General features: G+C 39.1%; 1 protein-coding gene across 1 annotated transcript in view; it reads left to right on the forward strand.

The window, feature by feature from the left end:
* Positions 1 to 4636: 4636 nt before the first annotated feature.
* Positions 4637 to 25331, forward strand: part of SPATA13 (spermatogenesis associated 13) — a 205004-nt gene continuing 184309 nt past the window's right edge. Inside the window, exons 1-3 of the mRNA XM_026108836.2 lie at positions 4637 to 4893; positions 6965 to 7079; positions 11769 to 11887. The gene's annotated coding sequence lies outside the window, so the exon portion shown is untranslated. The remainder of the gene's footprint in view (positions 4894 to 6964; positions 7080 to 11768; positions 11888 to 25331) is intronic.

Here is a 25331-nt window from a genome sequence, read left to right on the forward strand (position 1 = left end):
GTCAGATTTTGAATACCTCCAAGGATGGAGACTCCACAACCTCTCTGGGCAACCTGTTCCAGTGTTTGACCACCTTCAGCATAAACAAGTTTTTAATTATATTAAAATGGGATTTCCTATGTTTTAATTATCTCATCTTTTACATTAACTACTTGTTCTCAGATGAATGACTTTCCCTCTGAAAGGGAAAGCTAAAATACATTTCAAAGATCTTCTAAATTTCATTAGGAGCTGAGCTTCTCTAAACTTCCTCTGTTTTCTTGTACTGAAGCAATCTGTGTTGACACTGAATAGATGGCAGCAATATGACACACTGCATTTAAATTAGGAGGCTTAGGCTAAACAGAGGATCTGATAGTCATAGTCTCAAAGTTCAGTGTTATGCCACATTTGAACTAGTAAAATTTAGAACTTTGCATTGTCTTTCTTTTTTTCTAGTTTATTCTCAGATGCCTCTCTTAGGATTAGGCATTGACATGACTAATTTAGACAAATGCACTGATACAAATCGATACTCTCCATTTTCATAATGTATGTGGAAATATATGAATAATAACATATGATAAGATGTTCTATTTACTTATTTTAATATTCATTAACTTTCCTCATATTACTTTATTAGTTGTTATTTTCTTAAGTAGATTTAAATTGGTGTTTGCCTTGCAGCAGGTAAGACTCAAAATGACTTCTCAGGCTACATCTATCTTTTAGACCATGCTTTACAGGAAAAATGGGTCATTACTTTGAAAAACAGGGATAAAATAAACACCTACGCTGAACATTCTCATAGATAATCACGAGAGTACTTTGAAGTACATACCTTTTATATTATATAGCTTAAAAGTGTTTCTAATAATGTTGGAATAAGAAAACTTCAAAGTACCTCATAGTTTCCACTGGCAGAAATGAACAACTGTTGGCATCACCAACAGAAGATACAAACATCAAAGTAGATAATCACTTTCAAAAAGCAAGGAACAAGTCAGATGCTCATGATATACCTGTTCTGTGAAAGAAGAGAAGAGTTAAGTTTCCGCGGCTGTCAATCCATGGAATCTTTCAGAAGCACTAACATGCTGAATGAATTGTTCACTAATACTATAGTTCACAGGCTTGCATTTTTCAAGCAAAATAGCTGAGAGTCAAGTGCTGACAGCCTTCTCTTAACAGAGTTGCATACGCTGATATTTCTGTGTAGATGATGGCTGACACACATTGCTACAGTCCCACACATCCATGTATCAGCTGGGCTGCCTTCAGCTCTTTAATAGAGACTTCTCTCTTCAATTCAAGATATTTGACTGTGTTCCATAGTAAGTAATAAATGCCACAGTGGCATTGCTCTTGATTTACAGAAATGCAGTGAGAGCAGAATTAGACCTCATACAGGACCTCTGCAATTCTTGTAAAAACACACTTCCATTGGGTTGCTATTCTTTAGCATTCCAAGAAAGACAATTCATACTAAGACATGAGCTTCCACCAGATCCCAGAAACTGTCTGCATTAGTAAATTTAATAAAGCCACGAAATTGGCTTGAGCATTACCTTGTGATCATCTATACTGTTTAGCTGTTAGTACACTCCTTGGCCCTTTTGTTTTTGTTTGTCTGTTAGCAAATTTCTGCTCTTTTGGGTGATATTTCAGCTGAACCTTGGCATGGCTGTCATTCTGTCAGGCAAACTGGTAGATCTCTGTATGGAGTATGCTTTTGCCTGGTACATTTGCCAGCAGTTCATGGTGGAGCTATGATTATGAGGGGAAAGAAGATGGGATATTTGAGATTGCCTAGCTGGTTTCTGTCTCTGTAATGTGCACTTGCTGCTGGAGGAGGAGGAGAATGGGAGAAAAGTGGCTTTCTTCTGCATTGCAACAAGATATGATTGCTCCCTATAAACATGACAGGAAAGGAGAAGAGCTATTTGAGCTGAAGGATCATGTTGGCAAAAGGGCAAGTGAGTATTAACTGCAGGAAATTAAAAAACGTTTTTTAACTGCCAGATTAGTCTGACTTTGGAGGAGCTTTCTGCTAAGAGTAACGAGGGGAAAAAAATGAATGAGTTCTAAGACTGAACTTATGGAAAAGTCCCATGGTGTCCTGGTTTCCTGTGACAACAAAGAGCTGGACAAAATGACACAGGAGCTCCCTTTTAAGCCTTTGTTCTGTAGCTATATAGTGAACCTATATTGTCATGGCATGATCCCTGCAAGTTTCCTAACTGGGGCTTCTGGTATCCATGACCTTCACCTTTACGTTCTTATAAGGCTGCTAGAGGAAGTTGTTGTGTGCTGTTCTGTCCAGCAACAGCTTTCAGAGACACACTGTGCTTTCTTTCAGGGAAGGTTTATAGTCGTTCTTTTCAGTTGTTAGGATCACAATAAGCAATGTTATTTATAACTTAAAATTGTTGTACTTGTTCAGAGACCTTTGATAGTAAATGTTTTGGAGCAAGGCTGGATTCTTGCTTGTTTCCTGCAGTAATAAAGTGAGGACGTGCCATGAGAAGAGCAAGACCACTTTGGAAAGTTGCAATTTTAACATGATGTCAGTCCACTGAGTTGCCAATTTGAATACCACCCTCAAAGAATATGTATATTGCTGGCCTGGACTGTATATAAGACATCTCTGATGCACAGAAGCAGGTTCAGAAGACGCAGTCAGCAGCTGAAAACTGAGTTAGTGCCTGTCATGGTGGCCTTGTTTGGCAAAAGTTTGGCTTTGTTCAGCAGGGTGGAAGTGCCAGTGGGAGGGTCAGCAAAGGCTTTTGTGTCCCACTCAGGAAACAGCCAAAAATCTTATGGATCTAGTTGCTTAAAGATGCTTGACTTGCCCTATGACATTGAATGCTTTGTATGGATGGAGAAGCTTTCCTTCAGGAACACACCAGCAGAAACAGAAAAGAACTGCAAGAGTACATACATTGAGCAAAGCTTCTAGGGCTCAATAAGAGTGAGTTTATTGAGCAGAGCTCAAATAAATCAGAAGGATTTCTTCTTCAAGATATATTTTTTACAAGTCATGTGTTCTGGTGTAGATAGATTCATGTATATGGTGCTTAATATTCTGTTTGCATTGCATGGTAGGGCAGTTAATGTAGCAGCTTCAGAACACTTTTGGAAGCTGTCAGATTGATTTCTTGTAGATCTGGCTTGTATGTATGATGCTTAGTGTTTTGGGAAACCTAAAACAGTCTCTAAGGTAAGTCAAGTCTATGAATAACCCTTGAGAAATGGGGTGTGTGAGTTTTCCATCGAGATAGGGAGAAATAAACATTAAGTTTAGGTTATTATAATTTTGAATCCATGCAAGCTTCAGGCAATATCTCAACAAGACATTCCTTTGGAAGTTGTTCTACCTCTGGACCCCTACACATGCAGGAACAATTTATCTAGATGTTTCCAGGCCTTCTTCTATAGGACCTGAGAACTTGGAAGAAAACATACACCCTGGGTTGGGAGAGCAGGAGGATATATTGTTGTCAGTCTTCCGTGTGCATTGGATCTCGGAAGGAGGGCACCTTTGTGTTCTGCCCTGCTTCTATAAAGTGTGAGAAGTTGGTTGGGAGGCTGCTGAATCCTCTCCCTACCGAGAACTCTGGGCTCTCATTCACTGTCTAGATGCCTATGAGAAGGCAGGATTTTGTAAATGGCTTTGACTGCTTTGACAGACTTCTTTCCCAGCATTTTCAACTCCAGAAGCTGAAAGCTAGATTTCCATGTCTTACCTAAAGGTTGGATCTACATTACTGATGCCCCAGAAGACAGTCTCAAAGCAGTCTGGCAGGTCTGGAAATTTTACAGACTCTACGGTCCTTTCGGTTCTGGCTGTTCCCACAGACCCCTGTTGGCTTGCAACACAGATGAATCATAGGAGTGGCTACATTCACTTCTGAGCTGATGGGGTTGGCACATCCCAGATTGCTGTACAGTTTACTGCAAGAGTTAAATCTGGTGCCAAAATGGTAATTCATAGGTTGGGCTCTGTAGCCCAACAGGTTCCTTCCAGTTGGAAAGAACAGCTTTGTTGAAAGTTGTAATCAGCTGGTTATTTTTCATGGGTCTCAGCATGCACTTAAATAGTAAATATTATAGAGGAAGCACTAGTAGTTGGTGAATCTGCATGGAGGAACTTCTTCACTATATAGAAGGAAAACATACAAAACAAATGTGAATTTTTCTGGCATATAAATCTTTCGAAAAAAAGTATTCAATTGAAAACTAATTTTGTGAATAGAGCACAGCTAGAATGAAACCTCCTTGAAATTAGGTTCTTGGCAAGACAGAAAAGAAGTTTTCCTTTTCTGTGTATTTGCTCAGTACAATTTGCTCAGATTCTACCCCTCCAAAGGCTGTCTGCACCATTTCCAATTCAAAAGTACGCTCTGATTTCCCATGTCTAAGGGATTAATAGGGCTGAAGCCTGGCTCCACCTTTTGATGCATATGTATCAACCCTGGAAGTAAGGAGAGGGTGAAAGATCAGAGTTTCACCCTGCTTCTGAGTACTCCTTAGTGTTCCCTTGACTAAAGCCATGTGAGCATGGAAAGCCACATGCCGTGGGGCACCTTCACGGGCTTTCACTCCCGAGCAAAGCCTGGTGTTCAGGCAGAGCCAGCTCGGGGTGCAGCGGTTACAAGGGTGCCAGAGAGCGGAGGGGCACGTCTGTGACAACAGCCCCCTCCTGATCCCCTTGCCCTCATCACACAGATAAAGGGATTTTGGAGAACTGGCTATTGATGGGGACGATGACAAGCTGATTGCCGAAGAGTTCCAGCTGAGCCAGAAAAGACGGTCTTGTTTTTGTTTTTGTTTTTGTTTTTCTGAACTATTTTTATGATGGCTTAATTGCTCCAAGGACCAGCCGTATAGTCTGTATTAGGAATGCTGGGAAAGGTAAGACATTTTCTTTTCCTGAGCCAAATTTCTTAAAAAGTGGGGAAAAGTGGTTAAAAAAAAAAGAAGAAGATGAGGGGAGAGAAATAGCTCCGTCGGTGCATGCGGTGACACAAGTTATGCAGCTGGGGGAGGTCGCGGGAGGTGGAGGGCAACCAGGCCACGAGCAGGTGCACAAAGAGCCGAGAGCCCCGTGTGAAAGCAGCCGCTCCGCCGGGAGCCCTGGAGAGCAGGTGGCCATGGAAACCCTTCGGCATGGCTACCAGCCTGAAACTTTACCTCATTGCTGCTGAAACCTAGCCGGTTGCTGGGGTTACTGGAGGGCCCGCGGGGGGAGGGAGTCTCCGGAGGCGGGGAAGGTCCCAGGCTGGTGGGCCTGGCTTCTCGCCCCACGCACTCATGCTCTTGCGGAAAAGAGCCCCAAACAGCCCTCCAGTTTTCTCAGTTTCCCGGTTGCCCTTGACCTTGGGTTTAAAACAGCCCATCTACTTTCCAGCGTGCTAATTAGGAAATGTGAAATGCCTCCGCGGGGGAGGAGGGGGCAGGGCTTTTCTGCACTGGCCTTCACTCCGGTGCCCACCGGCCGTCCCAAAGCGGTGGCGTTAATCGTTAACGGGCAGCCCTGGAGGGCCGGGGTGCCGCGGGAAACGCTGCCCCGCTCCTCGGCGAAACTGTAATATTTCATCTGCTTAAAGATCCTTTTGTTAAACTGCCTTGGAATAACTCAGCCTTGACGAGGTGGAACTAATTGGCCTTCATCTTCTCAACCGTATGCAAAACAACGTCGAAATCAGAAGGATTTTTGAGGCAGTGATGTTCAGGATGTGAAGTAAAGCATAAATCTGGCCTTTAAGGATTTGGGTATAATACAAAGCTCCAGCGATCACACTACACTCTGGGAGATGCCCAAACCTCTGCTAGCAGAGGGAAAAGTGGAGGGTGCCTCTGCTATCGAACAGTTAGAGCGACCCTGAAAGTGAGAGCGTGTCCTGTGGATGCCTTCTGCACTCTGCAGCATCTCCCATCTTGCTTTGAGTTTGGATGAAATATTAAGAACTAAACATAAACCATCTCCATTCAAACCCTACTGTCAATACCAGCCCTGATCCCTTTCCTCCAGTCTTTTCATCTTTGGTTTTTGAAGACAACTTATTCAAAATATTATTATTCTCATTTCCCATGCCTTGGCTGAGCTACCCTGTTTTAAGCACTTTTCTGTACAAAGTGCAACAAAACTGATTACAATTCACTCTGCACAGCTGAACAGCCTGCGTTTTAATGATTAAATATAAAAATTATTATTATTATTTATTCTTATGCCAGCAAAGGCTATGTCAAATCAAGAAAATCAGTTCAACATTTGGCTAACCAATACCAGCTTCCAACTTAGCCAGCCTTTTCCCACTACTGAAAACATGTTAAAATTATCTTATTTGTCCATGATTAAAGTATCTGCTTTTCTTTTTTTTTTAAGCAAACCGTTACTAAAACCAGGCAAACTGCTGTTCTGCATTCCTAATATGGACTGCATTATTACGTACTTTTATGTTGTGGCTCTTAGAGACCTCAGAGAAAACTGTGCTAGTGTCTTGTGCTAAAAGGCACAACACAAGAGAGTTTATAGCTGGTCCCTGTTCCAAAGAGCCAACAGATGTCAGTGGGTAAAGAGTAGAAAATAAAATAGAGATTCGGAGAATTGAAATGACTCGCCTGAAATGATGCAGCAAATCGGTAATGAATTTCAAGTTTCATTATGTACCGGGCTGTACTGTTTCTGTTTCCTTGTAGCTATTCCAGTTCCTTAATAATAGTATGGCTGTGGTTCAAATCATTCAATTTCACACGCTTTGTGGCTGAGGTTACTTGAAGAATATCTGACTGTAGTTCTAGGGCAGAAACATCTGATGGAGCACCGGGTGTACTGATTTTAACCTTCACCTTCAGGAGCAGGACGGCACAACTGCATATATTATGTCAGGACTGTTTTCTTTTTTTCTTTTTCTTCCTAGACAGACAATTTCCATATCTAACTACATACAATGTATTCTTATTTTCATATGTTTCCCATCAGGTGAGCTATACAGCCTGATTCTACTGTGACTGAAATAAATACTGAAATGAATAGGAGTGTCCCCACCGAGTTTGGAAGGTTTAAGATTACCAAATAAAAGCCAAATCACAAAATGGTGAGTGTTGCCTCAGGGCGAGGTTTGTAAAAGGGGAAGGGTTCACATTTGCACTGAAGTCAATTCAGTTGTCAGTAGTAAAATCGGGGTTCACCTGGGCGTTTGTCGTCACATACAGCAGCAGAGACCCTTGGGAATTTGGCTGTAGTGTGGAAATGTCGCGATAACATCCCTGGTTCAGCCCTGGCTGCAGTGGGGCACTGAGCTCAGGGAAACTCCCATTCTCACCACGAATGATCAAAGAAGGATCTCCGCAGCAAAATCTCAGGGCTGTAAAGCATTCAGGGGTGTGCACTGGGGTTAGGATGATCAAGGGGGGATTCACGTTGTTTTTTTAGCAGTTTCTTTGACCAGTAGCACAATGAGTGAGCACCAAAAAAGTTTATCTGTCACTGACTAGAGAGAAGTCTTGGCTGCAGAAGCGACAGCTAGATACCTGTTCTACTTACGCGTTTGCACATTTCTCAGGTGACTCCTCCAGCAGTTTCTAGTCTATTCGGTAACTGCAATTTATGGGAAAGTTTTTTATAAGGAATTAATGAGCAATTAATGGTTGTTAAAAACAGGTGTAACAACTGTAATGTAGATATTAATAAACCCAAGGAGCTTTTGAAGATTACTGCAAGCTACATGTTGATCTATTCGAATGCATAACATTCACTAAGCATTCAATAAAACAACTACTGATCAATTATTAATTCTTTGGAAAGAGAACTGTAGTGTCAAAGCTGATCAGTATGCTGTTTTTAGACAGAAGTATCTTTTTCGCTGATTAAAATGACTTTCCGCAGAGGAGTTAAATCTGGCAAGCAGGTTTGCAAGTGAAAGGTTCTCTGTGAATCAAAGCATGACGGTTTTCAGGAGTAACAAATCCTTAATTAATGTGAGATGGATTCCAGAGGCAGTCATGTTAAAAATAAACTTGAAAGCAAGTGCAGGAATTCCCTGAAACAAAGGTTTTCCATTGCCGTTTCCTGAGGATGCATCTTATTGGTCTGTATTGGTTTATTTGGTAGGCTACTGGGACTAGCATCACAGTGGCATCTTCCTAATTGTCATTTAATGTCTAGATTTATTTTATTTTATCCTAAATCACTTCCATGAATCAACCATCACCAAAGATGGCATTAAAGAGAATTCAAAATCAAACAAGCAATTCAAGAGAGAATTGTCCTTTGGCAGAAACTGGGGCTCCTGGTGCATTTTAATTTTTGTGTAGACTTCACGGGATGGAGGCAGAGGCTTCTCTGTATTGATCAGTGACAACTGGGTTCTTACAAAATAATAAGCACAACAGTTGAAGTAAAGGCTCTGTATAAATCTGCACATTTAGCATATGTGGGGATATATGAATTTATATGTGTAATTACTGCAGAATTCGGAAAAAACCCACAGAGATGATGACAGCCTATTGCTTTTGTAAAAATCCAATTTTCTAATACAATTGCACCAAGTATGATTAGATAAGCAAACAGTTCTGGCTTTTCTTAGTGACCATGCTGGTGAAGCACACAGAAATTGGCAATAATTGCTTATGCTTTTTTGCCTATAAAAAGCTCATGCAATGCTCAGTAAATATTGCAAGTTAATGAAGTTATTTTCCTCACTTGTTATTTTCCTCACTTAACTACAATAGGGGTTAATCCTGGATTCAGCAAGGAAAAATGTTGCTATTAGCAAAAGAGCAATGCAGTGGTGTAAGTAGTTAGTGATATGTTACATTCGACCTTTTTAAATTCAGAATTAAAAAGAGAAAGGTCCATCAGTTCACTTTACCAGAGCTTCTGGTTTAGCTGCGAAGAGAAACATTATTTCTTTTCTACATATTTCATTAGGTCTCACTTCTGTGTTGTATTACAACAGAGAGAGTCTTAACAATGATAACTATGTTTGACAGGTAGTAAGGAACACATGAAAGCATCAACAGAACCAGTCCTTATTCATTAATTTATAAGCCTTTCTGGGGTGCTCCTTCCCATAATATCTGAAGCTTTGCAAACTCTGAATTGTTTTTTCTTCACAACACACCCATGAGAGGTGCTGAAATAGTGTTCAGTTTTATAGATGGGCAACAGAAACATAGGGAGATTAGGCGATTAACCAAAATCTTATGAAAAGCTAAGCACAGACTCCAGGTCTTTCGGTTTCAGTCATTGCTCTCTGGGGTCCTGCCTACCTATGCTAAGGTTTCACAGTGCTGGCTGCTACAGGAACCCATGAACAGTGTGTCACTAGACTTCCTCACAGGTACCTCCTTATTATAATCTGTTAACTGGTCTTGGGATTGCAAATCATCTTTGATGGAGACTGCTGATATCACTGGAAAGGTAGATCAGTCTGTCTAATGCAATATTTTTATAAGTACCTTTTTCCGTACTTCAGTGCTCAGTGCCAATTAGTCATTCTAGATAGGGAGGGATTGTGCTACAGTATTTTGGTCTTACAGCCCACAGTCTGAGGGCGCTCTGGCTCCATAGCTTTGCTTTGAACTGTTGTATGGGTAGGGGCTGGGGCAAATTAGCCCTGGGAGGAATGGGGAGCTGTGATTTCAAGCCCCTCAGGCTTGGCAGCATTGGGAACCTGTTTCCCAGTGAATTGTTCCCAGTGGATTGTTCTAACATTGAGCAGGACGGCAGGACCACTGCTGCCTTCAGCTGTGAAACTGGGTTCATGGCTCTCCAAAGGGGTTTGAGCAGATGTAGCTCTCGGGACCCCTCAGGTGGGGGAGCGCCTCCCTGTTTGCCTGAGAATCATAGCGGATCTTGGGCACCTGCAATCTTAGGCAAGGAAATTTCAGAGCATGTGTAGGCATGTTTAGGCATACAGAGAACTCTATAATCTAAATATAGTTTTAGGGGCCTCCAGGGTTCAGCACCTTTTGCTAATAGTTGGTTTAAATTGCTTTCCTGAAGCTATGTGTTTACTATGGCACACAAGTCCCATAGTCAGGCATTGTGGGTCACCAGAACACAGCCCAGCAACTAAAGTAAAGGCTTTACAAGTTATATTACAGCTACTGCTTTCCTCTTATCTGCTTAAGCCAGCTGCCTATCAAAGAAGGAAGTTAAAATATTTCAAAACCTTTTGATAAATCCATGGCATCTATCTTTAATCACTCTAGATAATAATCATCTTATTATCTTTTAGGTACTTTGTTTTGAATTTGATTGTTTAATATATATTTTATATTAAACATACCAGCTACAGATTAAAAATATGCTAATTTAAAATATAGTGACAACCTTTGTATACTATTACAAATAATGTAATATTTCAATATAATAGGTTTAGAACACCACTTTTTCTGGAAAAATATGATATACTTTTAATGTGACAGGCTCACCTTTTCATCTTCAACATTCTTTTTTTAAAGAAGCATTAGCTAACTTAGCTGGAACTTGAGCATTTGTTTTCATGGATCTCATGCACTCTATCTGCACAGATATCAGAAGAGATATTCTGCCAGTGAGATCAAGATCTGATCCATAACAACTGATCAGTTGCCGTTAGGTTAAGGATTTGGTTCTCCTCTTTTCACTTCTGTTATGTTCAAGTAAGGCATACCCTTTACACTGGTAGCTTGGAGCACAGCATCATATATGCAATTTTAATTAAACATGCAAATGTTCACACAGTTTTTTATTATGCATTTTAATTTCTGTAAACCAGATGTAAATAGAATTCATGTGATTGAATGGCAAAGCTCCCTGATGAGATGTTTACAATGCTTTTACTTTGGAATATATTAATAATGGTTTGATTACAATGAATGGATAGATACCATGCTAAGACTGTTGTTACCCCCTCCACTATCAAGGACAGTTATTTGGATTTCAGTGCACTTGTATCATCTGATACTGGTGATGATATTTGGCCCATAATTCTGGGGAAATGGATCTAGATTTCCTATTACAATGCACTCCTTTTACTCCACACATTGATGTGTCAATATTTGTGTCATATGATCTGTTTGGTGTGAAACAATCCAAAGGGGCTTAATACCTTCTAATTTATACCCATAAAACACATGTAATCTTAAATGTATATGGCCAATAGTTACACCAGACACATCTGAAAATGACTGACTGATAACTGCATTCAGTTACCTGTTTTGGAGTTAAGGGTACCTGTCTTTGATGTGCCTAGCGCATGTGTAGCATGGGGCATTTGAACTAGGAGATTTTGCTCTCTCCCACTTTCACCAGTTCTGGTGTTCTACCAGCACTAGTATTTAGGGTCAGCCTTGAGGTTGCCCTCAACCAACCTGAACCACATGCAATATCCTTTCTTGATCTTGCTGCTTCTTGCAACTCTGCCTTAATGTGAACACACTAATGAGAACATTTTCCACATTTAGGCAAAGTTACATCTTCTATATTATGGCATCTGTAGATGTCTTCTTTCCATTGGGAAAGGAAAAGAATTGTTCCAAATTGTTCTCAGTAGCTGCAGAGGCAGACCCACAGGACTCCAATTCCTATGGGGTAGGAAAGAAAATGGAGAAAAGATTGTATCTTTCCAGCTCCCTCTCATGGGCAGAAAAGCTATGAATAAGCCTCTCTTTTTTTTTTTCTGAACCCTCAAAGGTTGACAAAGAATTTTTCTTACACTACAGAGGGCAACAAGCGAAGCAAATCCGCACAACCTCTGGCCTATGTCCCCACTTTTCACCTTCACTGTTTCTTTCAGTTGCCTTCAGAAAGAGGATGGGTGATCTGTTACTGTCTTTCCCTTCCCCTACGTTTGTGAAGCCCAATAAAGGAAACAGCGACTGAGCCTTCTCCACAACTTTTTGGAGACTTGACGAGGTAAGTCTGTTGCAGCTTCCCTTCCTTTTGTAGGGAAATGCTACCCTGAGAAAAGATGGCAGGAATCACAGTTGCACACAAAAGCTAGAAGACGCCAGACTCCCACAAAGCCCTTGCAGGTTGTTTGTAATGGTTGTTGGTAACAGGAGAGGCACCAAGGTCCCACCCAGCTTGACTTGCCTTCTGTGCAGCCCCCAAAAGCTACCTTTGCTAATTACTACACAACTAATGCTGGAAAACTGAACTATTCGTTAAGTTTGGTACATCTTCAGATAAGAAGGGGGAACAAAAGCTTAGGCACATTATATTTGAAAGCTAATTACCATTTACAAGTTAGTCAAGTATTGCCTGTCTAGAACTGGGAAAAGCCCAAACTGATGATATTACATAGCTATACATATCTGTTTTAGTTCTTCAGCAGGAAAGCAATCCTAAACAACAGATGCAAAAAATATTAGTAATTCATATGTATCAACTCAGCAAAACATGGCTAAGATTACAAAGTGGGAAATTGCATGCAATTATTTAGGTGACTGAAAATGCAGTTTTATAAAATAGGGTCTCTTTAAAAATGGTATGTCTCTCAGCACAGCCAGGAAGAGGAATTAGTGGATATGAGTCCTAATTTTAGCTGCCACCTACCCCTTGTTGACGGAGGCATTTATATTTCCCATTTAATCTAGACACACTGGGTAAGTATGTGAGTTAAGAGCGCAAGCTGTCCTTGCTCTGCAGTCAACGGAAAGACTATACCTTCAGATGGCAGTTCAGATCCGTCCAGTAACTGTAGGAAAGCGTGCAGTGGGAAGAGGAGTCTATCCTGGCTATCTCAGCTATCGGCCTAAAGTCAGATCATATTAATCCAGGCCACATCCGTATTATTCATACAAAATTCCAAACTTGACTGAGCCTGGAGTCAAGCAGAGATTTGTCTGAGAAAGGACCGCCATAGCAGGACTTATTTGACAGTTCAGCACCTGGTGATAATAAAATACAGCAAAAATAACCATTTCCATAAAATTGTTAGAGAGCGTATAATGACAGGTGCAATATATTTGTAGCAAAGCAGGTATTGGGCTTCATTATGCAATTACTTAGTGATATGAAGGGCTGAACTGACCCCATTTTTAGTATAAAATGATACCAGATCTACAGGAAACCATGCTGTGGATGGGGGAAGAAGGAAGAGGGGCTATATGTGGATTTCCCTTGGGTAAGTGGGTGCAACTACTAACAAACTCAGTAGTTTCCATGAGATTTACAGATGTTTTCCCTCAGCATGCTGTTCTGATGTTCATTTTTGCGACACATGTGAGTCATTCAGTTTTACTTGCAGAAACGCTCACAGAAAGTTAATTTTAATCATGCAATTAAGTAGTTTTTCACAACCTTAATTCTAAATTTGCACTTGAAGGAATGATTTGAATTGTCATCTAATTAAGGGGCAGAAATAACAAGCAGATTATATAGTTAATTGCAATGAAAAATGTTATTCAAATTTTAAATATTCAAGATCACTAAGGAAAAAATGAAAATTTTATCAATAAAACAAGTTAGAATAATTATTATATTTGAGGAAATTAATGTTTATTTGGAGATATTTCATGACATGGAGAGAACTACTTAATTAATTTTTATGTGCGATGTTTTTTAATATCTGGTGTAACATTACCTGCCACATTAAAAAAAAAAAAAATTGTCTTTTCCTTAGCTGCTAGCAGCAACGGGCTATGAGTAGTGTTCATTTTATTAATATGTCTCTGATGAAGATTGGAGACCTCTTAGTCCTTCACTTAAGAACTTCATTTTACAGTCTCAGAGTACACCACTGACTACTTGACCTTCATTGTAAAAGTAATGGTGCAAATATATAACTTAGATTCCCAAAATAATATAGATTAATTTTCATGAGTTTTATTGGAATATATTTCCACAAATAACTGAGAAAAGAACTGGTTTGCTTCAGTATTGAAATGTAATTATTGTAAATTGCATGCTTACTAGCAATCAATTACTGATGAAGTTGCAATCAGGAATCTGACAGATGAGGGATTTAATTCCCCAGAAACTGGGTTTCTTCCCTCTTCTTGACATGAACATATGCATGTGGAGGAAACAGACCTGAATATGCCAGATGAATAAATTAAGAAGTCCAGGACTAAATGGAACAGCTGGAAATGTAGCTGGTGATAATTGAAGGCTAATTAACTACAATGAGCAATTTTCCACCAGGTGTTCTATTAGCCATATAGAAAGAGAAACTAAAGAAACTGCATGGACTGCATTTTCATTCAGAAATTTGATATGAACTGCTGTTCCACCTATGCTGTAACTGGAAAATGGCTGTATGCTCTGTTATAGGTATAAATATTCATATGACTTTGACTGATTTGTAAAAACCCTTGCTTCTTTTTAAGCACTAACTGGGTTTTGTGTGTTCCTTATCAGAGATATAAGTCTTCCTTACTTTAAATAATAGATAATCAAGATGAAAAGTCTACTTTTAAGAATAATTTTTTAATGTTACAGCTCTTTCTCTGATATTCTTTGTCAATTTTGGCTATTCTACTGTAGCCTACTTTCCACGCAGCTGTTTCTGATTATGGCCATAATCCCTGCATTTTTTTACTGTTTCTTAGAACATCCTATAAAACTGAAAAATCAAGTTTTCTTTTCAGAACAAGCCATTTGAAGAGCAAGAAGGGGACACTAGGTGCCCTGCTTGCACGTTTTCTCTTCTTGCTTTCTCTTTTACTTTCTCCCCACACTTCATATTTTCATACATCCACATACATTACAAAAACTGCTTTTTCTGCACATTTGTTCCCTTTCCTATTTGTTAAGATATTTTGGTCTTGTATGATCTTTAGTCTATTGTGCATTTCATCATGTAAGCAACCAGGTTCTGTTTCCTATTTATGTGGGTTTTAAAGAGAACTAAAGCTATGCATATCTTGAATAAAGTATGTTCTAACCCTACCTAACAAGTCAGGGGATTGATAGAGGGATGAATTTCATCTCTCCTGACTCTCTCTGCCTAGAAGGTAGATGTTGAGGCTACTCTACTTTCAGTGGAAAGAATCAGTGTTATTCTCCTTCCATAGGTTTCTGTCTATTTTAGATGCTTCTGAAGGTACCTGCTGCACTGTTGATAGGGGTGGCTACCTGAGATTGGCCACCTAGGTGTGAAAGTTGGGCAAAATAATAAACGAAAGGTGTGATGATTCACCTTCTGTTGGGACCTGTTTTTCTTCATTAATTATTTGAGGAGCCTAGGTGACTAGTTTAGATAAGCTTTTACAAAATCAGTATGTTACTAAGCATTGTTCTTGCCCATGGAAAAATAAAATATAGACTTGTTATTGGTATAATTTTATATGATGATAACCTTTCCTTTGTCTTTGTAAAACTGATTTCCCTGTTATTTATGTCACTGAGATTTTTAATTTTTTTTCTATATTTCTTTTAAGAAACTGCCTTTAAGAACTAGTCTCTAATGATCTTGTTAATCTAAAACATCACTACTATTTCCCTAGAGCAGCTATTTGCACTTTGGGATCAGGGATAGGAAAAGGAATACAGAAGGATTGCCAAAGGGATTCGTGATATTTATATGACCAAAGACACCTTCATCTATGGAAGAAGTTAAAAGATTGGTATAATTCTCATTTCTTGGCACAACAAAAGATTTAAAAAATAATTAAGCAGCATTGCTTTTTTTAATGTAATTATCAGAGGTTATGGTATTCTGTTGTTTATTAATGCGACTTTTGGAAAAGAAGTTCTTGCCTGGACTATTTGAAGATTTGGAGTTGTGATTAAATTTTAATTTTTTTAATGTAAAGGATGAAACATTGACTATAGAAGTCAGAATGTCATTTCTGCAACACTATCAATCCTAGAAATACATTTACTCTAATGCCTAGAAGAGATGTTCCTGCAAGTTTCAGAAAAATAGCTTTTATTATTAAATATTGCCGTGGTAGTGAGAGACATGCCAGAAACAGTAATAACAATAATTACCTTTAACTGTATTCCTAAGAAATCTAGCTATTTAAAAGATTGTTTGATAGAAAGTATGTGAGTCAAGGCCTGTCATTGCTCCGACTAGAAAATGTGTGTGATTCATTTTATATCATTCTTGATCAAAGAAAAACAGAAATACAAAACTTTATATTTTTGTGGAAAGGCATTCATTTTGAAAACTGTGCAGGAACTAGTTGATTACAATAAGTTAATTTTGAAAATAATTAAGCATTCTGTAGTTTGGACATGAACAAGGATTTTGTCTTTTGTTTTATTTTTATCGCTTTGCTGATCAGGAAGCAGTGTGATCTAAGGGATAAACGGAAAATGTAAAATAGCACTAAAATTAGCTAGTGGTTTTACAAAGTAGGTAAAAAAAAGGCAGGATTTTTTTTTTTCTGATCTTGTGTCTCAGAGTAAAATAAAGAATACCAGTTCCTACCAGAGATGACGTCCCAAATGTGTAATGCTTAATTTTCATCTTTGCAATAGATATTATTTATATGGATTTGTATATGCAAATGAGGTACAGTCTCTAACTCATGGTAGAGCTTATTCTGACATAAAGATGTCAATCTGTTTATTGTACAAGTGATTGACTTACATGCTAGTACTTGCGAAAAGCCGTGGTATTTGTTAGATGTCTTCCTTTGACTTTAGACTTTCAGGAGCACGTATCCTTCCTACGTATTTTGGTTTCTCAAGAATTTGTGGCAGTCCTCATTTGGGAAAATATCAAGGTTAAATTAATGATTTCTGCAGCTAAAAGCACAGAAATATTGAAACTATAAGAGGTATAGGTCATATTTAAAAAAAATTGCAGGAAATATTTTCTATATAGCATAAAGCGTTCGGTCTTCCCATATCTTGGGCTGAGCCAGAAGGCTTTCTGACAACGTGGAGCCGCACGTCCTGGCACCGAGCGGGCTGGGGGTCCCGGGGCCAGCATCAGTGAGAGCTCCCGGCGGCGCAGGGGGGCCTGGCCACCAGGGCAGCGATGCAGCCCCAGCCCCAGCATCAGGCACCGCTGCAGGGCTGGGGCTGGGATGGGTGGGTGCCTGCGGGCTGGGGTTTGGGTGGAAATGGGGGGGCCTGTTGTAAAAATCAGTAATCCATGGCATCTTCACAGCTATCTGCAAATCCAAGGGTAAAAGAAAAACTGTTTGAATAATAGGAGAGAAACCGTACTTTTGACTAATCAGGGAAAAATTGTTTTGCAGCTTCATGCAGGGTTGTTTTTTCCTAACTTTAATTGATCCTAAGTCCTGTAAAATGTGTTTCAGTATGAATTTCTAAAACTTTTGTTGTTTAGATGTATTTTGCTGTAAGAAGAAGAGAGAAAAGGCTTTATTTTGGGGAGTGGGGGGAAAGAAAATGTCACACCATGAAGCAACCTGTTCATTTCTACAGTAAAACAGTGAACATGAACTATTTTACAAATAGTTCCATTGCTGTTATTCTAAGTTCCATTATTTAGATGGTGTATTTGTTGTACAAGCAGCAAATATATGCACAAATACTGGGATGTGTCTAGGATCAGTGACCGGCTGAGATTCAAAACCCAGTTCTGTCTAGAACCAGTCAATTTTGATTCAGAAGAAAATCAATACTAGATATCAAATACTGCATTTTGCTGCTCTGAAAGTCTTTTGGCATGCAATGGTATAAAGTAATATACACATAAGAACATTAATTTCATTCAGACCCGGTCAATCTCTGCTTTGTCCATGTGGCTGGGTCTCGAAAATGAGGGCTACTCCCAGAAAGCATGTAAAATACCTCCGATTTGCTAATCTGAATGCTATTCTATTTGACTGGATGTAGGTTTTACCAGTTCTTGACTCTCTCTCTTTGACTGTATGTTTCATGCAGACACAGGGAGTGTAAGGAAGAAGCTGTTTGTTTAAAATGCACAGGTTTGTATTCTGCATTACTCGGTGCGGTGTCTGTGCCCCTGCCTGGATGGAATGCTTCGTTTGAGAGACAGGTGGAGACTAAATGGGATCGGAGAGATTTAGAAGTGTTTAATACATATCTGCAGCTATTTGCTTGGCAAAGATGATGACGTTCCGTTGCATATTAATTCTTCTTGCAAAGCCAATAAAAGAGCAGTTTTTCTTATAGAAACTGACTTAGAAAGTCTAGCGGTGTAGATTGCTGTTGTGGGTTTTGCTTTTTTTTTTGAACTGGTATCACAATAAAACCTAGGTTGCTGTGACCTTACTCTTCTGCAGAGTTAAGTGCAGGGATAGCAAGCTTTAAGGGCAAGAGGTGAAGGATTACTCAGGAGGGTTCCAGTACAGACACTTCCATCTGAGAGTCTGATTTGATGAAACATAGAGTAAAGCAGAGGAAGATAAGCAGTGGTGAGTACTATTTTCTGCACTGACAAAAGGGAAAATTTCCGTGGTGAAGGAAAAATGTCCTGAGAGAGGACATCAGCTTTTGAAATGATGTGATCTTTTTAACTTAGGTTGATTGAAACATGATTTGTCTTCTACTGTAAGGTATTTGGGGAGTAAAGGAGTAACCAAAAACTGGTCACCTTTAAATCTCACAAGGAAATCCTGACTTTTGTGAAACTGATTGTAAAACTCTCTTTGACTATAATGGAAACAAAGATCTGCTTTCAATTTATGTTGGAGAAAGCAATGACATCTGTGTACAGAATCTGCTAGAGAGAACAAAAGAAAGCAGAAACTAAAGAGGCCAGATTTGTATCTTCTGTATGTAACTACCTGAAAGCCATGATACACAAGACAGGACAAATCAATCTTTGACTGGAGTTAAGAAATGTGATTAGGCATAATGTTGTTGAAATTCTGCTGCTTTGCCTTGGAGGGGTTTTAGAAAGCCTTCAAGGCAATACTAAAAATTGCAATTTGCAGCCATTGCCGGCAGGGACTGAGGCTACTTGTGCACAGATATGGTGCTCCAAGATGATAAACCATAATGCCTCAGAAGTGACAGCAGGCACTGTTTTTAATTTACTTAAGTCTCAATTAACTTATATGTTGATGTTCTACTTAATTGGACTGAATTTTGTTTAACTCTCTTGCTACTGACAACTGACCTGCTTTTCTTCCTCTTCCGTTCCCCCATAAAAGCAGATGGCTTAATGCACAGATGCTCATTGACAGCAAAGCTGAATTAGCTTTGTCTGATTACATATTTTCAAAGAGGAATACCTGACTTGTCAGCTCGCTCCTTGGCATATCAAAACCAAAGGCATGATATGCTTTTTAAAAAAGGAATTCAACAAGGACTTGGCAGCCCTCTTGTACTAAGTGTGCAAATGGTCTTATACAAGCTCACATCCTATATCCAGCAATTGCGATGTCAATAACTTGATACCAGTAAGGAAGAGAAGATCAGGGTTGGAACAAATGAGGTAATTATGGTCTAAAATGAACTGTCTAGCAAATAGCCAGGCATTTGTAAGATAGTCAAGAAAAGGGTTATCTTTTTGTTCCATGTACAGCATCTAGCACAAAGGGAATCTGTGCCATGAGAAGATCTTTAAATACTACTGCAATAGAAATAATTATAAACCATATCGGGAAGGATTATTTATGTTTTGGAAAGAGGTATTAGCTATTTGCTTATCTACATGTATTTTAAATTCTCCACTCTGTTCCCTCTCTCTTTCTTTTTTAATAGTATTGAAAGCAATTTTGCAAAGACTGGTTGTGAAACTGGCTTGTTACTGGTAACTGAGAAAAAGAGTATTTCTTTTAATATGCCCAAAAGCAAGCAGTTGTTTGATGTTGGAAGCTGGCCAGTTTGTTTATTTAATATAGTGATTCATGCCCAGTTTCTCAGCCTGTCTTATGTTTGTACTATCCAAAACGATTCAAATATTTTAATAATTTGTTATATTTGTGGGTTTTTTCCAATTAGTGGTATTAAACATTTGATGTTCAGCTATAGTTTAATAACTAGAAATTATAATGACTGCTAGATTAGCTTTTGCAGTTTTTAGGTCAGGGGACTGACATATTTCACAGCCCGCCTGGCTGAAATTACTTTCAGCTAATTGAAGATTTTCTCATTCCATTTAGCCGTTAAACCCTGGCATATGGGCTTCTGATCAGTTTTCATATTCAAACAGATCCTCAGAGGAAACTAGCATTGAAAATAATATTAAAACAAAAAGTTCTGGATCAAATAAAGTCCAGTCACTTCAATGCTCATGTTGGCAGTCCTGGAAGCGTCCTCCACTCGCGAGGCGAGCGGGGCGCGGAGAAGCGAGGACGGAGCCTTGGACGCTGCCCGGCAGCCTGCCGGGAAGGAGCGCTCTTCAGAGGCACAGCAGTGGGGCTGACCACCAGCGCTGAGTAGCTCTTGATAACCTTTCGGTAACTCTGTAGCTGCCAAACCACTGTTTGTTAGTTCGCTATCACTAAGTAGTTGCTGAAATACTCCCCAAGTAGCCATTTGACAAAAAATACCTGTGAGAGTCCTTTTATTTTTTCTTTTCGAGAGTTCCGGGATCATCATGGGCATCACTAGAAAGAACTCTTATGTGAATTATGTCGGTTTCTGATGGAAGCAACTCCTTGAATATCTAGCTTCTTAGCTACCTGGCACTAACTTAGACCAGGCACGCTCTGAAAAGAAATATCCTTGATACATTAGCACAGCTTTCTTATTAACTAATGTTAGCAAACAGTTCTCTTTGCCCATATTGTAGGTTTGTAGCATATTATATGTAGCATAGTTTATGAGGATCTCTTTTTTCCCCCCCTTGCTGTAAGATGATTCTTGGCAACTTACTTGTGTGTTTCTCTGCTTTTTATGTTGTCTGTAGAGTGACAAATTTGCTCTTCCAAATAGAAATATGTGGGCTTTTTCTCATTCCAACCCTGTGCTTGAATATCACTAATTAAGACTACTGAATTTTTTATATTTATAAAATTATCTATTAAATCATCTGTGTCAGAAAATCTTAGCGATTATTTTGAGTGGTAAAAACATGACAATGATGTCTTCACGTTCAGATTCTGATTTGATTTTAAGGAAGGAATTTTGTTGCAATCCAACAGATTGGTCCTTTGAACATTTATGTGGGTGCATAAATAAATGGCAGGACAGAACCAGAGAGATTTGACAAAAAATTAGGTTATGCTATTTGTACTGGCCTTGTGTAGCCGGCTGCCTTGCTTCAGTAGGATTGCAGGACCTGCAATTCGCTTCTGCTCTTGCTGCCTCTTGTAGAAACATTTTCTTCTGCTGGAGAGAGCTTGTGTCTCATTGCTTCTGATGATAGGTAACAGCAGTAAAGGTGTTTGATTTTTCAGTTGTCTGAAGTGATTTTAGTTCTGTGGTGATGTTTTCAGTTCATCAGTTAGATCTGGAAATGTATCATTTTTTAGGCAGAGAACTGAATCAGAACTTGAATATTTTTAGTACTTTCTTGTGTCAGTGCTGCAGTTAAAAATGAATTGCAGCACTAGAGCCACCTAAAACCTGACTTGATCAGTCTAGATTTATATTTACTTTACACTTTGTGCCTAAAGCCAGGGATGACAAAACTGTGCTGTGTGCAGATAAGGCAGTTGCAGACAAGGGGGCTGCCTAATATTAGCAACCCTATTATTGGGCTGAATTTCACTAGTCTGTATTGTGAATCCCAAATGAAACTGAATATACTTTCATGCATTCCCTGTCTCATAAGGAAGATGTATGGTTTGCGAAAATGCTTGCTTTAGAGAAAAGACTTTACAACAAATGGCTGCCAAGATATTGAAATACTATCGGTGACATAAATGCGTCCCAACTATCAGCTTCCCACCAAACAAGATTTATCACGCTATGTTTTTTTTTAATTTAAATCATTCTTTCTTTTGAAAAATGTTTTAATGAAATATTTCCTGCTAGTTCAAGCTACTGATATCCTGAGTATACCATCTGCTACAGGATCCACCTATAAAAATTAGTTACTATTTACATTGCGTCAGTGAGGTGAGGGATGGCATCAGAACCCTCTGGATTAAATTTAATAAATTTTTCAAATTTTTAAGATTAGAGTAGTTTCAGGGATGTAAGAAACCAGACTGAAACCTTTTTATGACAAAATAAATCTTAAATAATACTGTTTTCCCAATATAAGGCTGTGTTTTGAAAAATGACTGAAAGGGATTTTTCTGCAAGCTTGATGATCCAATCCCCCACAGAAGCCTGGCAGTGTAGGACTGACCAGCCTTAAAGTTTCCTGGGCTCTGAAGCGATTTGTGGTGTTCCATTTAGGAGTGAATCTTAACAGTGCATTTGTTATCTTCTGATATATTTTGATATACTGTCCACATAACTCAGAATTGGGTTAATCAGGTGAAAGAGGTTTAATCATCTGAAAGTTAATAAGATGTCTCTAGTCATACATGTATTGTATGTTTTCACTGGACTTCCTTTACCAGTAGACGTAGGCCAAAAGCATATATTTGGATAATTTTGAGGGTCCTGCAAGGAAAACAGCTATAAGTAATGTTTTAAAGTTGCAAAAGACTCCTGAAGTTATCCTGCACTGGATAACTTCACAGCATAAACTCAGGTAACTGTTTTGCTTGGAGAGAAGGAGAAGCATGTGCGCATATCTAGCAGCAAATATGTCAATTTTATGGAGATTTTACCAATAAAATGTAGAACCTAGGAAACTAGAACCTAGGAAACTAGGTACCTCAGTGGACAGTAGGAAACAAATGCTTTTGCGGATTTGAGTTGTACCCAAAGTTTAAACTAATAACCTTAAATCCATACTAGGATGGGAAAAAAATATAGACAATTCCCTGACTTCTGTAGTAAGCTACACATCAAAAATATTGCTACAAGCCTCCAGCTTAGGGGAAGGAGGTGACTGAGGAGCAATTTGTGTCAGCAGTGTTCATGTGAAAGAAGTAAAGTCAAAGATCTGAGGAAAGAAGACTTGTTCCAATTGCTGGGCTTGGTGTTACCTTCTTCTGTGTCAACAATACAGCTCAGGAGCCTATTGGTTGAAAACAAGGTTGCATGGTCAAAATTAATCTGTCATGCCCCAACCTTAAAAAATTCCTTCTTTGCTACACTGATGTGCTTTTAAATAGGAACTCACACAGAGTGCATGATTTCCATTTTGTTGTTAAGTCATCCTTTGGAGAGCTGCTGATTTTTCCAGGTGAGTCGTCATCATGATTCAAACTTTGCTGATACCAGTATTTGCAGCACAGAACTCTACCTCTAGAGTTTATGGACTAAATGATACTAACAGTAGGTTGCTATCTCTTGTTGAACAGCTGTCAAAACACATGAGATGCTTATCAATTTGTAGCACAGTTGTCCCACTGATGGGGAATGTTAAGACTCAGGAAACCTAGGATTGGCTCTAAGGTCTAAAAGCAGGAGTTCTCTGGTAGTTACAGATCCTTTCACCTTAAGCATCTTTCCTGTCTCTCCTGCTTTCTTCTTTCCGTTATGAACATATGGGGCCCCTGTCCGTTGGCTGTTTGGCCCCCTCTGCCACCTTCACCCACTTGCTTTTACTCTGTTTCTGTAATTTTCCTTGCTTTTCTTATCACTCTGTGCTCAAATCCAGCTTTTTCCTCCTCATCAATAAATATGACTGTGAGGATGCAGGAGAGACAGAGTCTGCACTTTTGGTACACTAACAAAAACCATTTATCTGGGGTCAGAAGATTCACTAGAACCAAATTTCAGGTCTCTGTCCCAGAAAAGTTCTGCTAAAGAGTCTTAATGAGAGCACTTGTCATATTTTCCCCTAATCTTGGTTTGAAAAATATCAGAACCATTTTGACTGAAACTTCCCACTAAAAACTTCAGCCAGAGATAGGCTTCCCAGGCGAGAGGTCTCTCACTCAGTGCTTGACACAAAAACACACTGTTACGATAGGCAGCATCATGCGATATTAGTTCTATTTGCCAGTTTCACTTCTAATCCTTACGGTCAAAAGTATCATTTCAGCTGCTCCACAGGATGCAGTGAAGTGGAGACACTTCTGCAGGGTAAAGGACACTAATGCGAGAGCTCTGGTGGCCGCTGCTGTTTCACACTGAAATGCGTCATGCCAGTGTTAATCAGAGAGCGCTTAACTCCGAGCAGTGCTGGGGAGTCTGCAGCCCTGCCAGAACAGAAATCATGTTGTGGGTTATTATTTTATTTGACAGAAATCTAAGACAGAAAGAGGCATTTTTAGACACCTGATTTATACAGCTTTGAAATCTAATCTGCCTTAACCTGAACTCCCAGAGCTATTAATTTGAACCAAACTGTGCCTTATAATTATGTTGTCCGTTCCCCATGATGCAGCGTTGTCTGCAAAAGACACTGATCACATGAGTATAGCACTTTCAAGCAATTATGGCCTGTATTGAGAATTATTGAAGCTTAACTAAACGTCTAGCTGAAATTCTAAAGGAGAAATGGGAAAGCTCCTCCCCCACCTCTACAGTCCCTTCCTTCCCAGTGAAATTATGGATGCTTGAATCGATTGGAGTTTTGCTATTGACTGCTGCAAGTGCAGTGTATAATCGTGGGTATTTATTGCCTTCTACTGCTTTTCACTTGCTGTTAAAATTATATTTTGCAATAATTCCTGGATAAGGCAATGAAAACTTTCATTTCTATTTTCCCTGCCAGCGTCATGGGAAGTTTTTCTGTGTAAGCACAGAAAAACACACAGCATTTGTACTTTTGATGTTGTTACCATATCTGAATTTCAGAATAGATGACAAAACTTAAGAGTGGCCTTTTGTTCTCCTAATTCCAGGTACATGGAAAGTCGGGTGTTATTTCTACTCAGTGTCTTGCCTATTAGAGTCTAACACTGGCATGTTTTTCTTCTCTACACTTCTGTGTGTTAAACTGATATGATTTAGGAAGGATCAAGCATAAAACTGATTAGTGAAATGAAAATTACATTACAGATAGCATATTTGTGGTTGGGATCATTTTCTTTGAATTCTCTTGGTTTATCATGGACAAAGAGCACACAGTACACTAATTTATTATACATCGAATATTCCTCCTCTTGTTCCACCAAAACTAAAGCTTCATGTCATCTTTAAGAACTCAGCATCAGTGTCTGAGAGATTAATGGAAGATCTTTTTCTGTAAACACTTTCAAAATCAAATGATCATTTTAATTTGACTGCTCAAAGCTCCTTTGTGCCTGTCTGTCTGTACAGATGTGAAGATTTAAACCTTCTGAGCTGTTTGACTGCTGACCACAAGCAATTTTCAGATTGTGTATTCAGCTGTGTTAACGACAATTTGATTTTGTACTGAAGCGTCAGGAAAAATAATTACCATTGCAGTGCTGAAGTTTGAATATCAAGTAGTTAAAAGAAATCATTCATGACCTACTGATATAGAAAGACAGTTCTCCATTACAAATAACTTTAAAAAATTGCTTTTGTGACTATCTCT

Source organism: Dromaius novaehollandiae, chromosome 1 (genome assembly GCF_036370855.1).
Source record: "Dromaius novaehollandiae isolate bDroNov1 chromosome 1, bDroNov1.hap1, whole genome shotgun sequence".
Classification (NCBI taxonomy): domain Eukaryota; kingdom Metazoa; phylum Chordata; class Aves; order Casuariiformes; family Dromaiidae; genus Dromaius; species Dromaius novaehollandiae.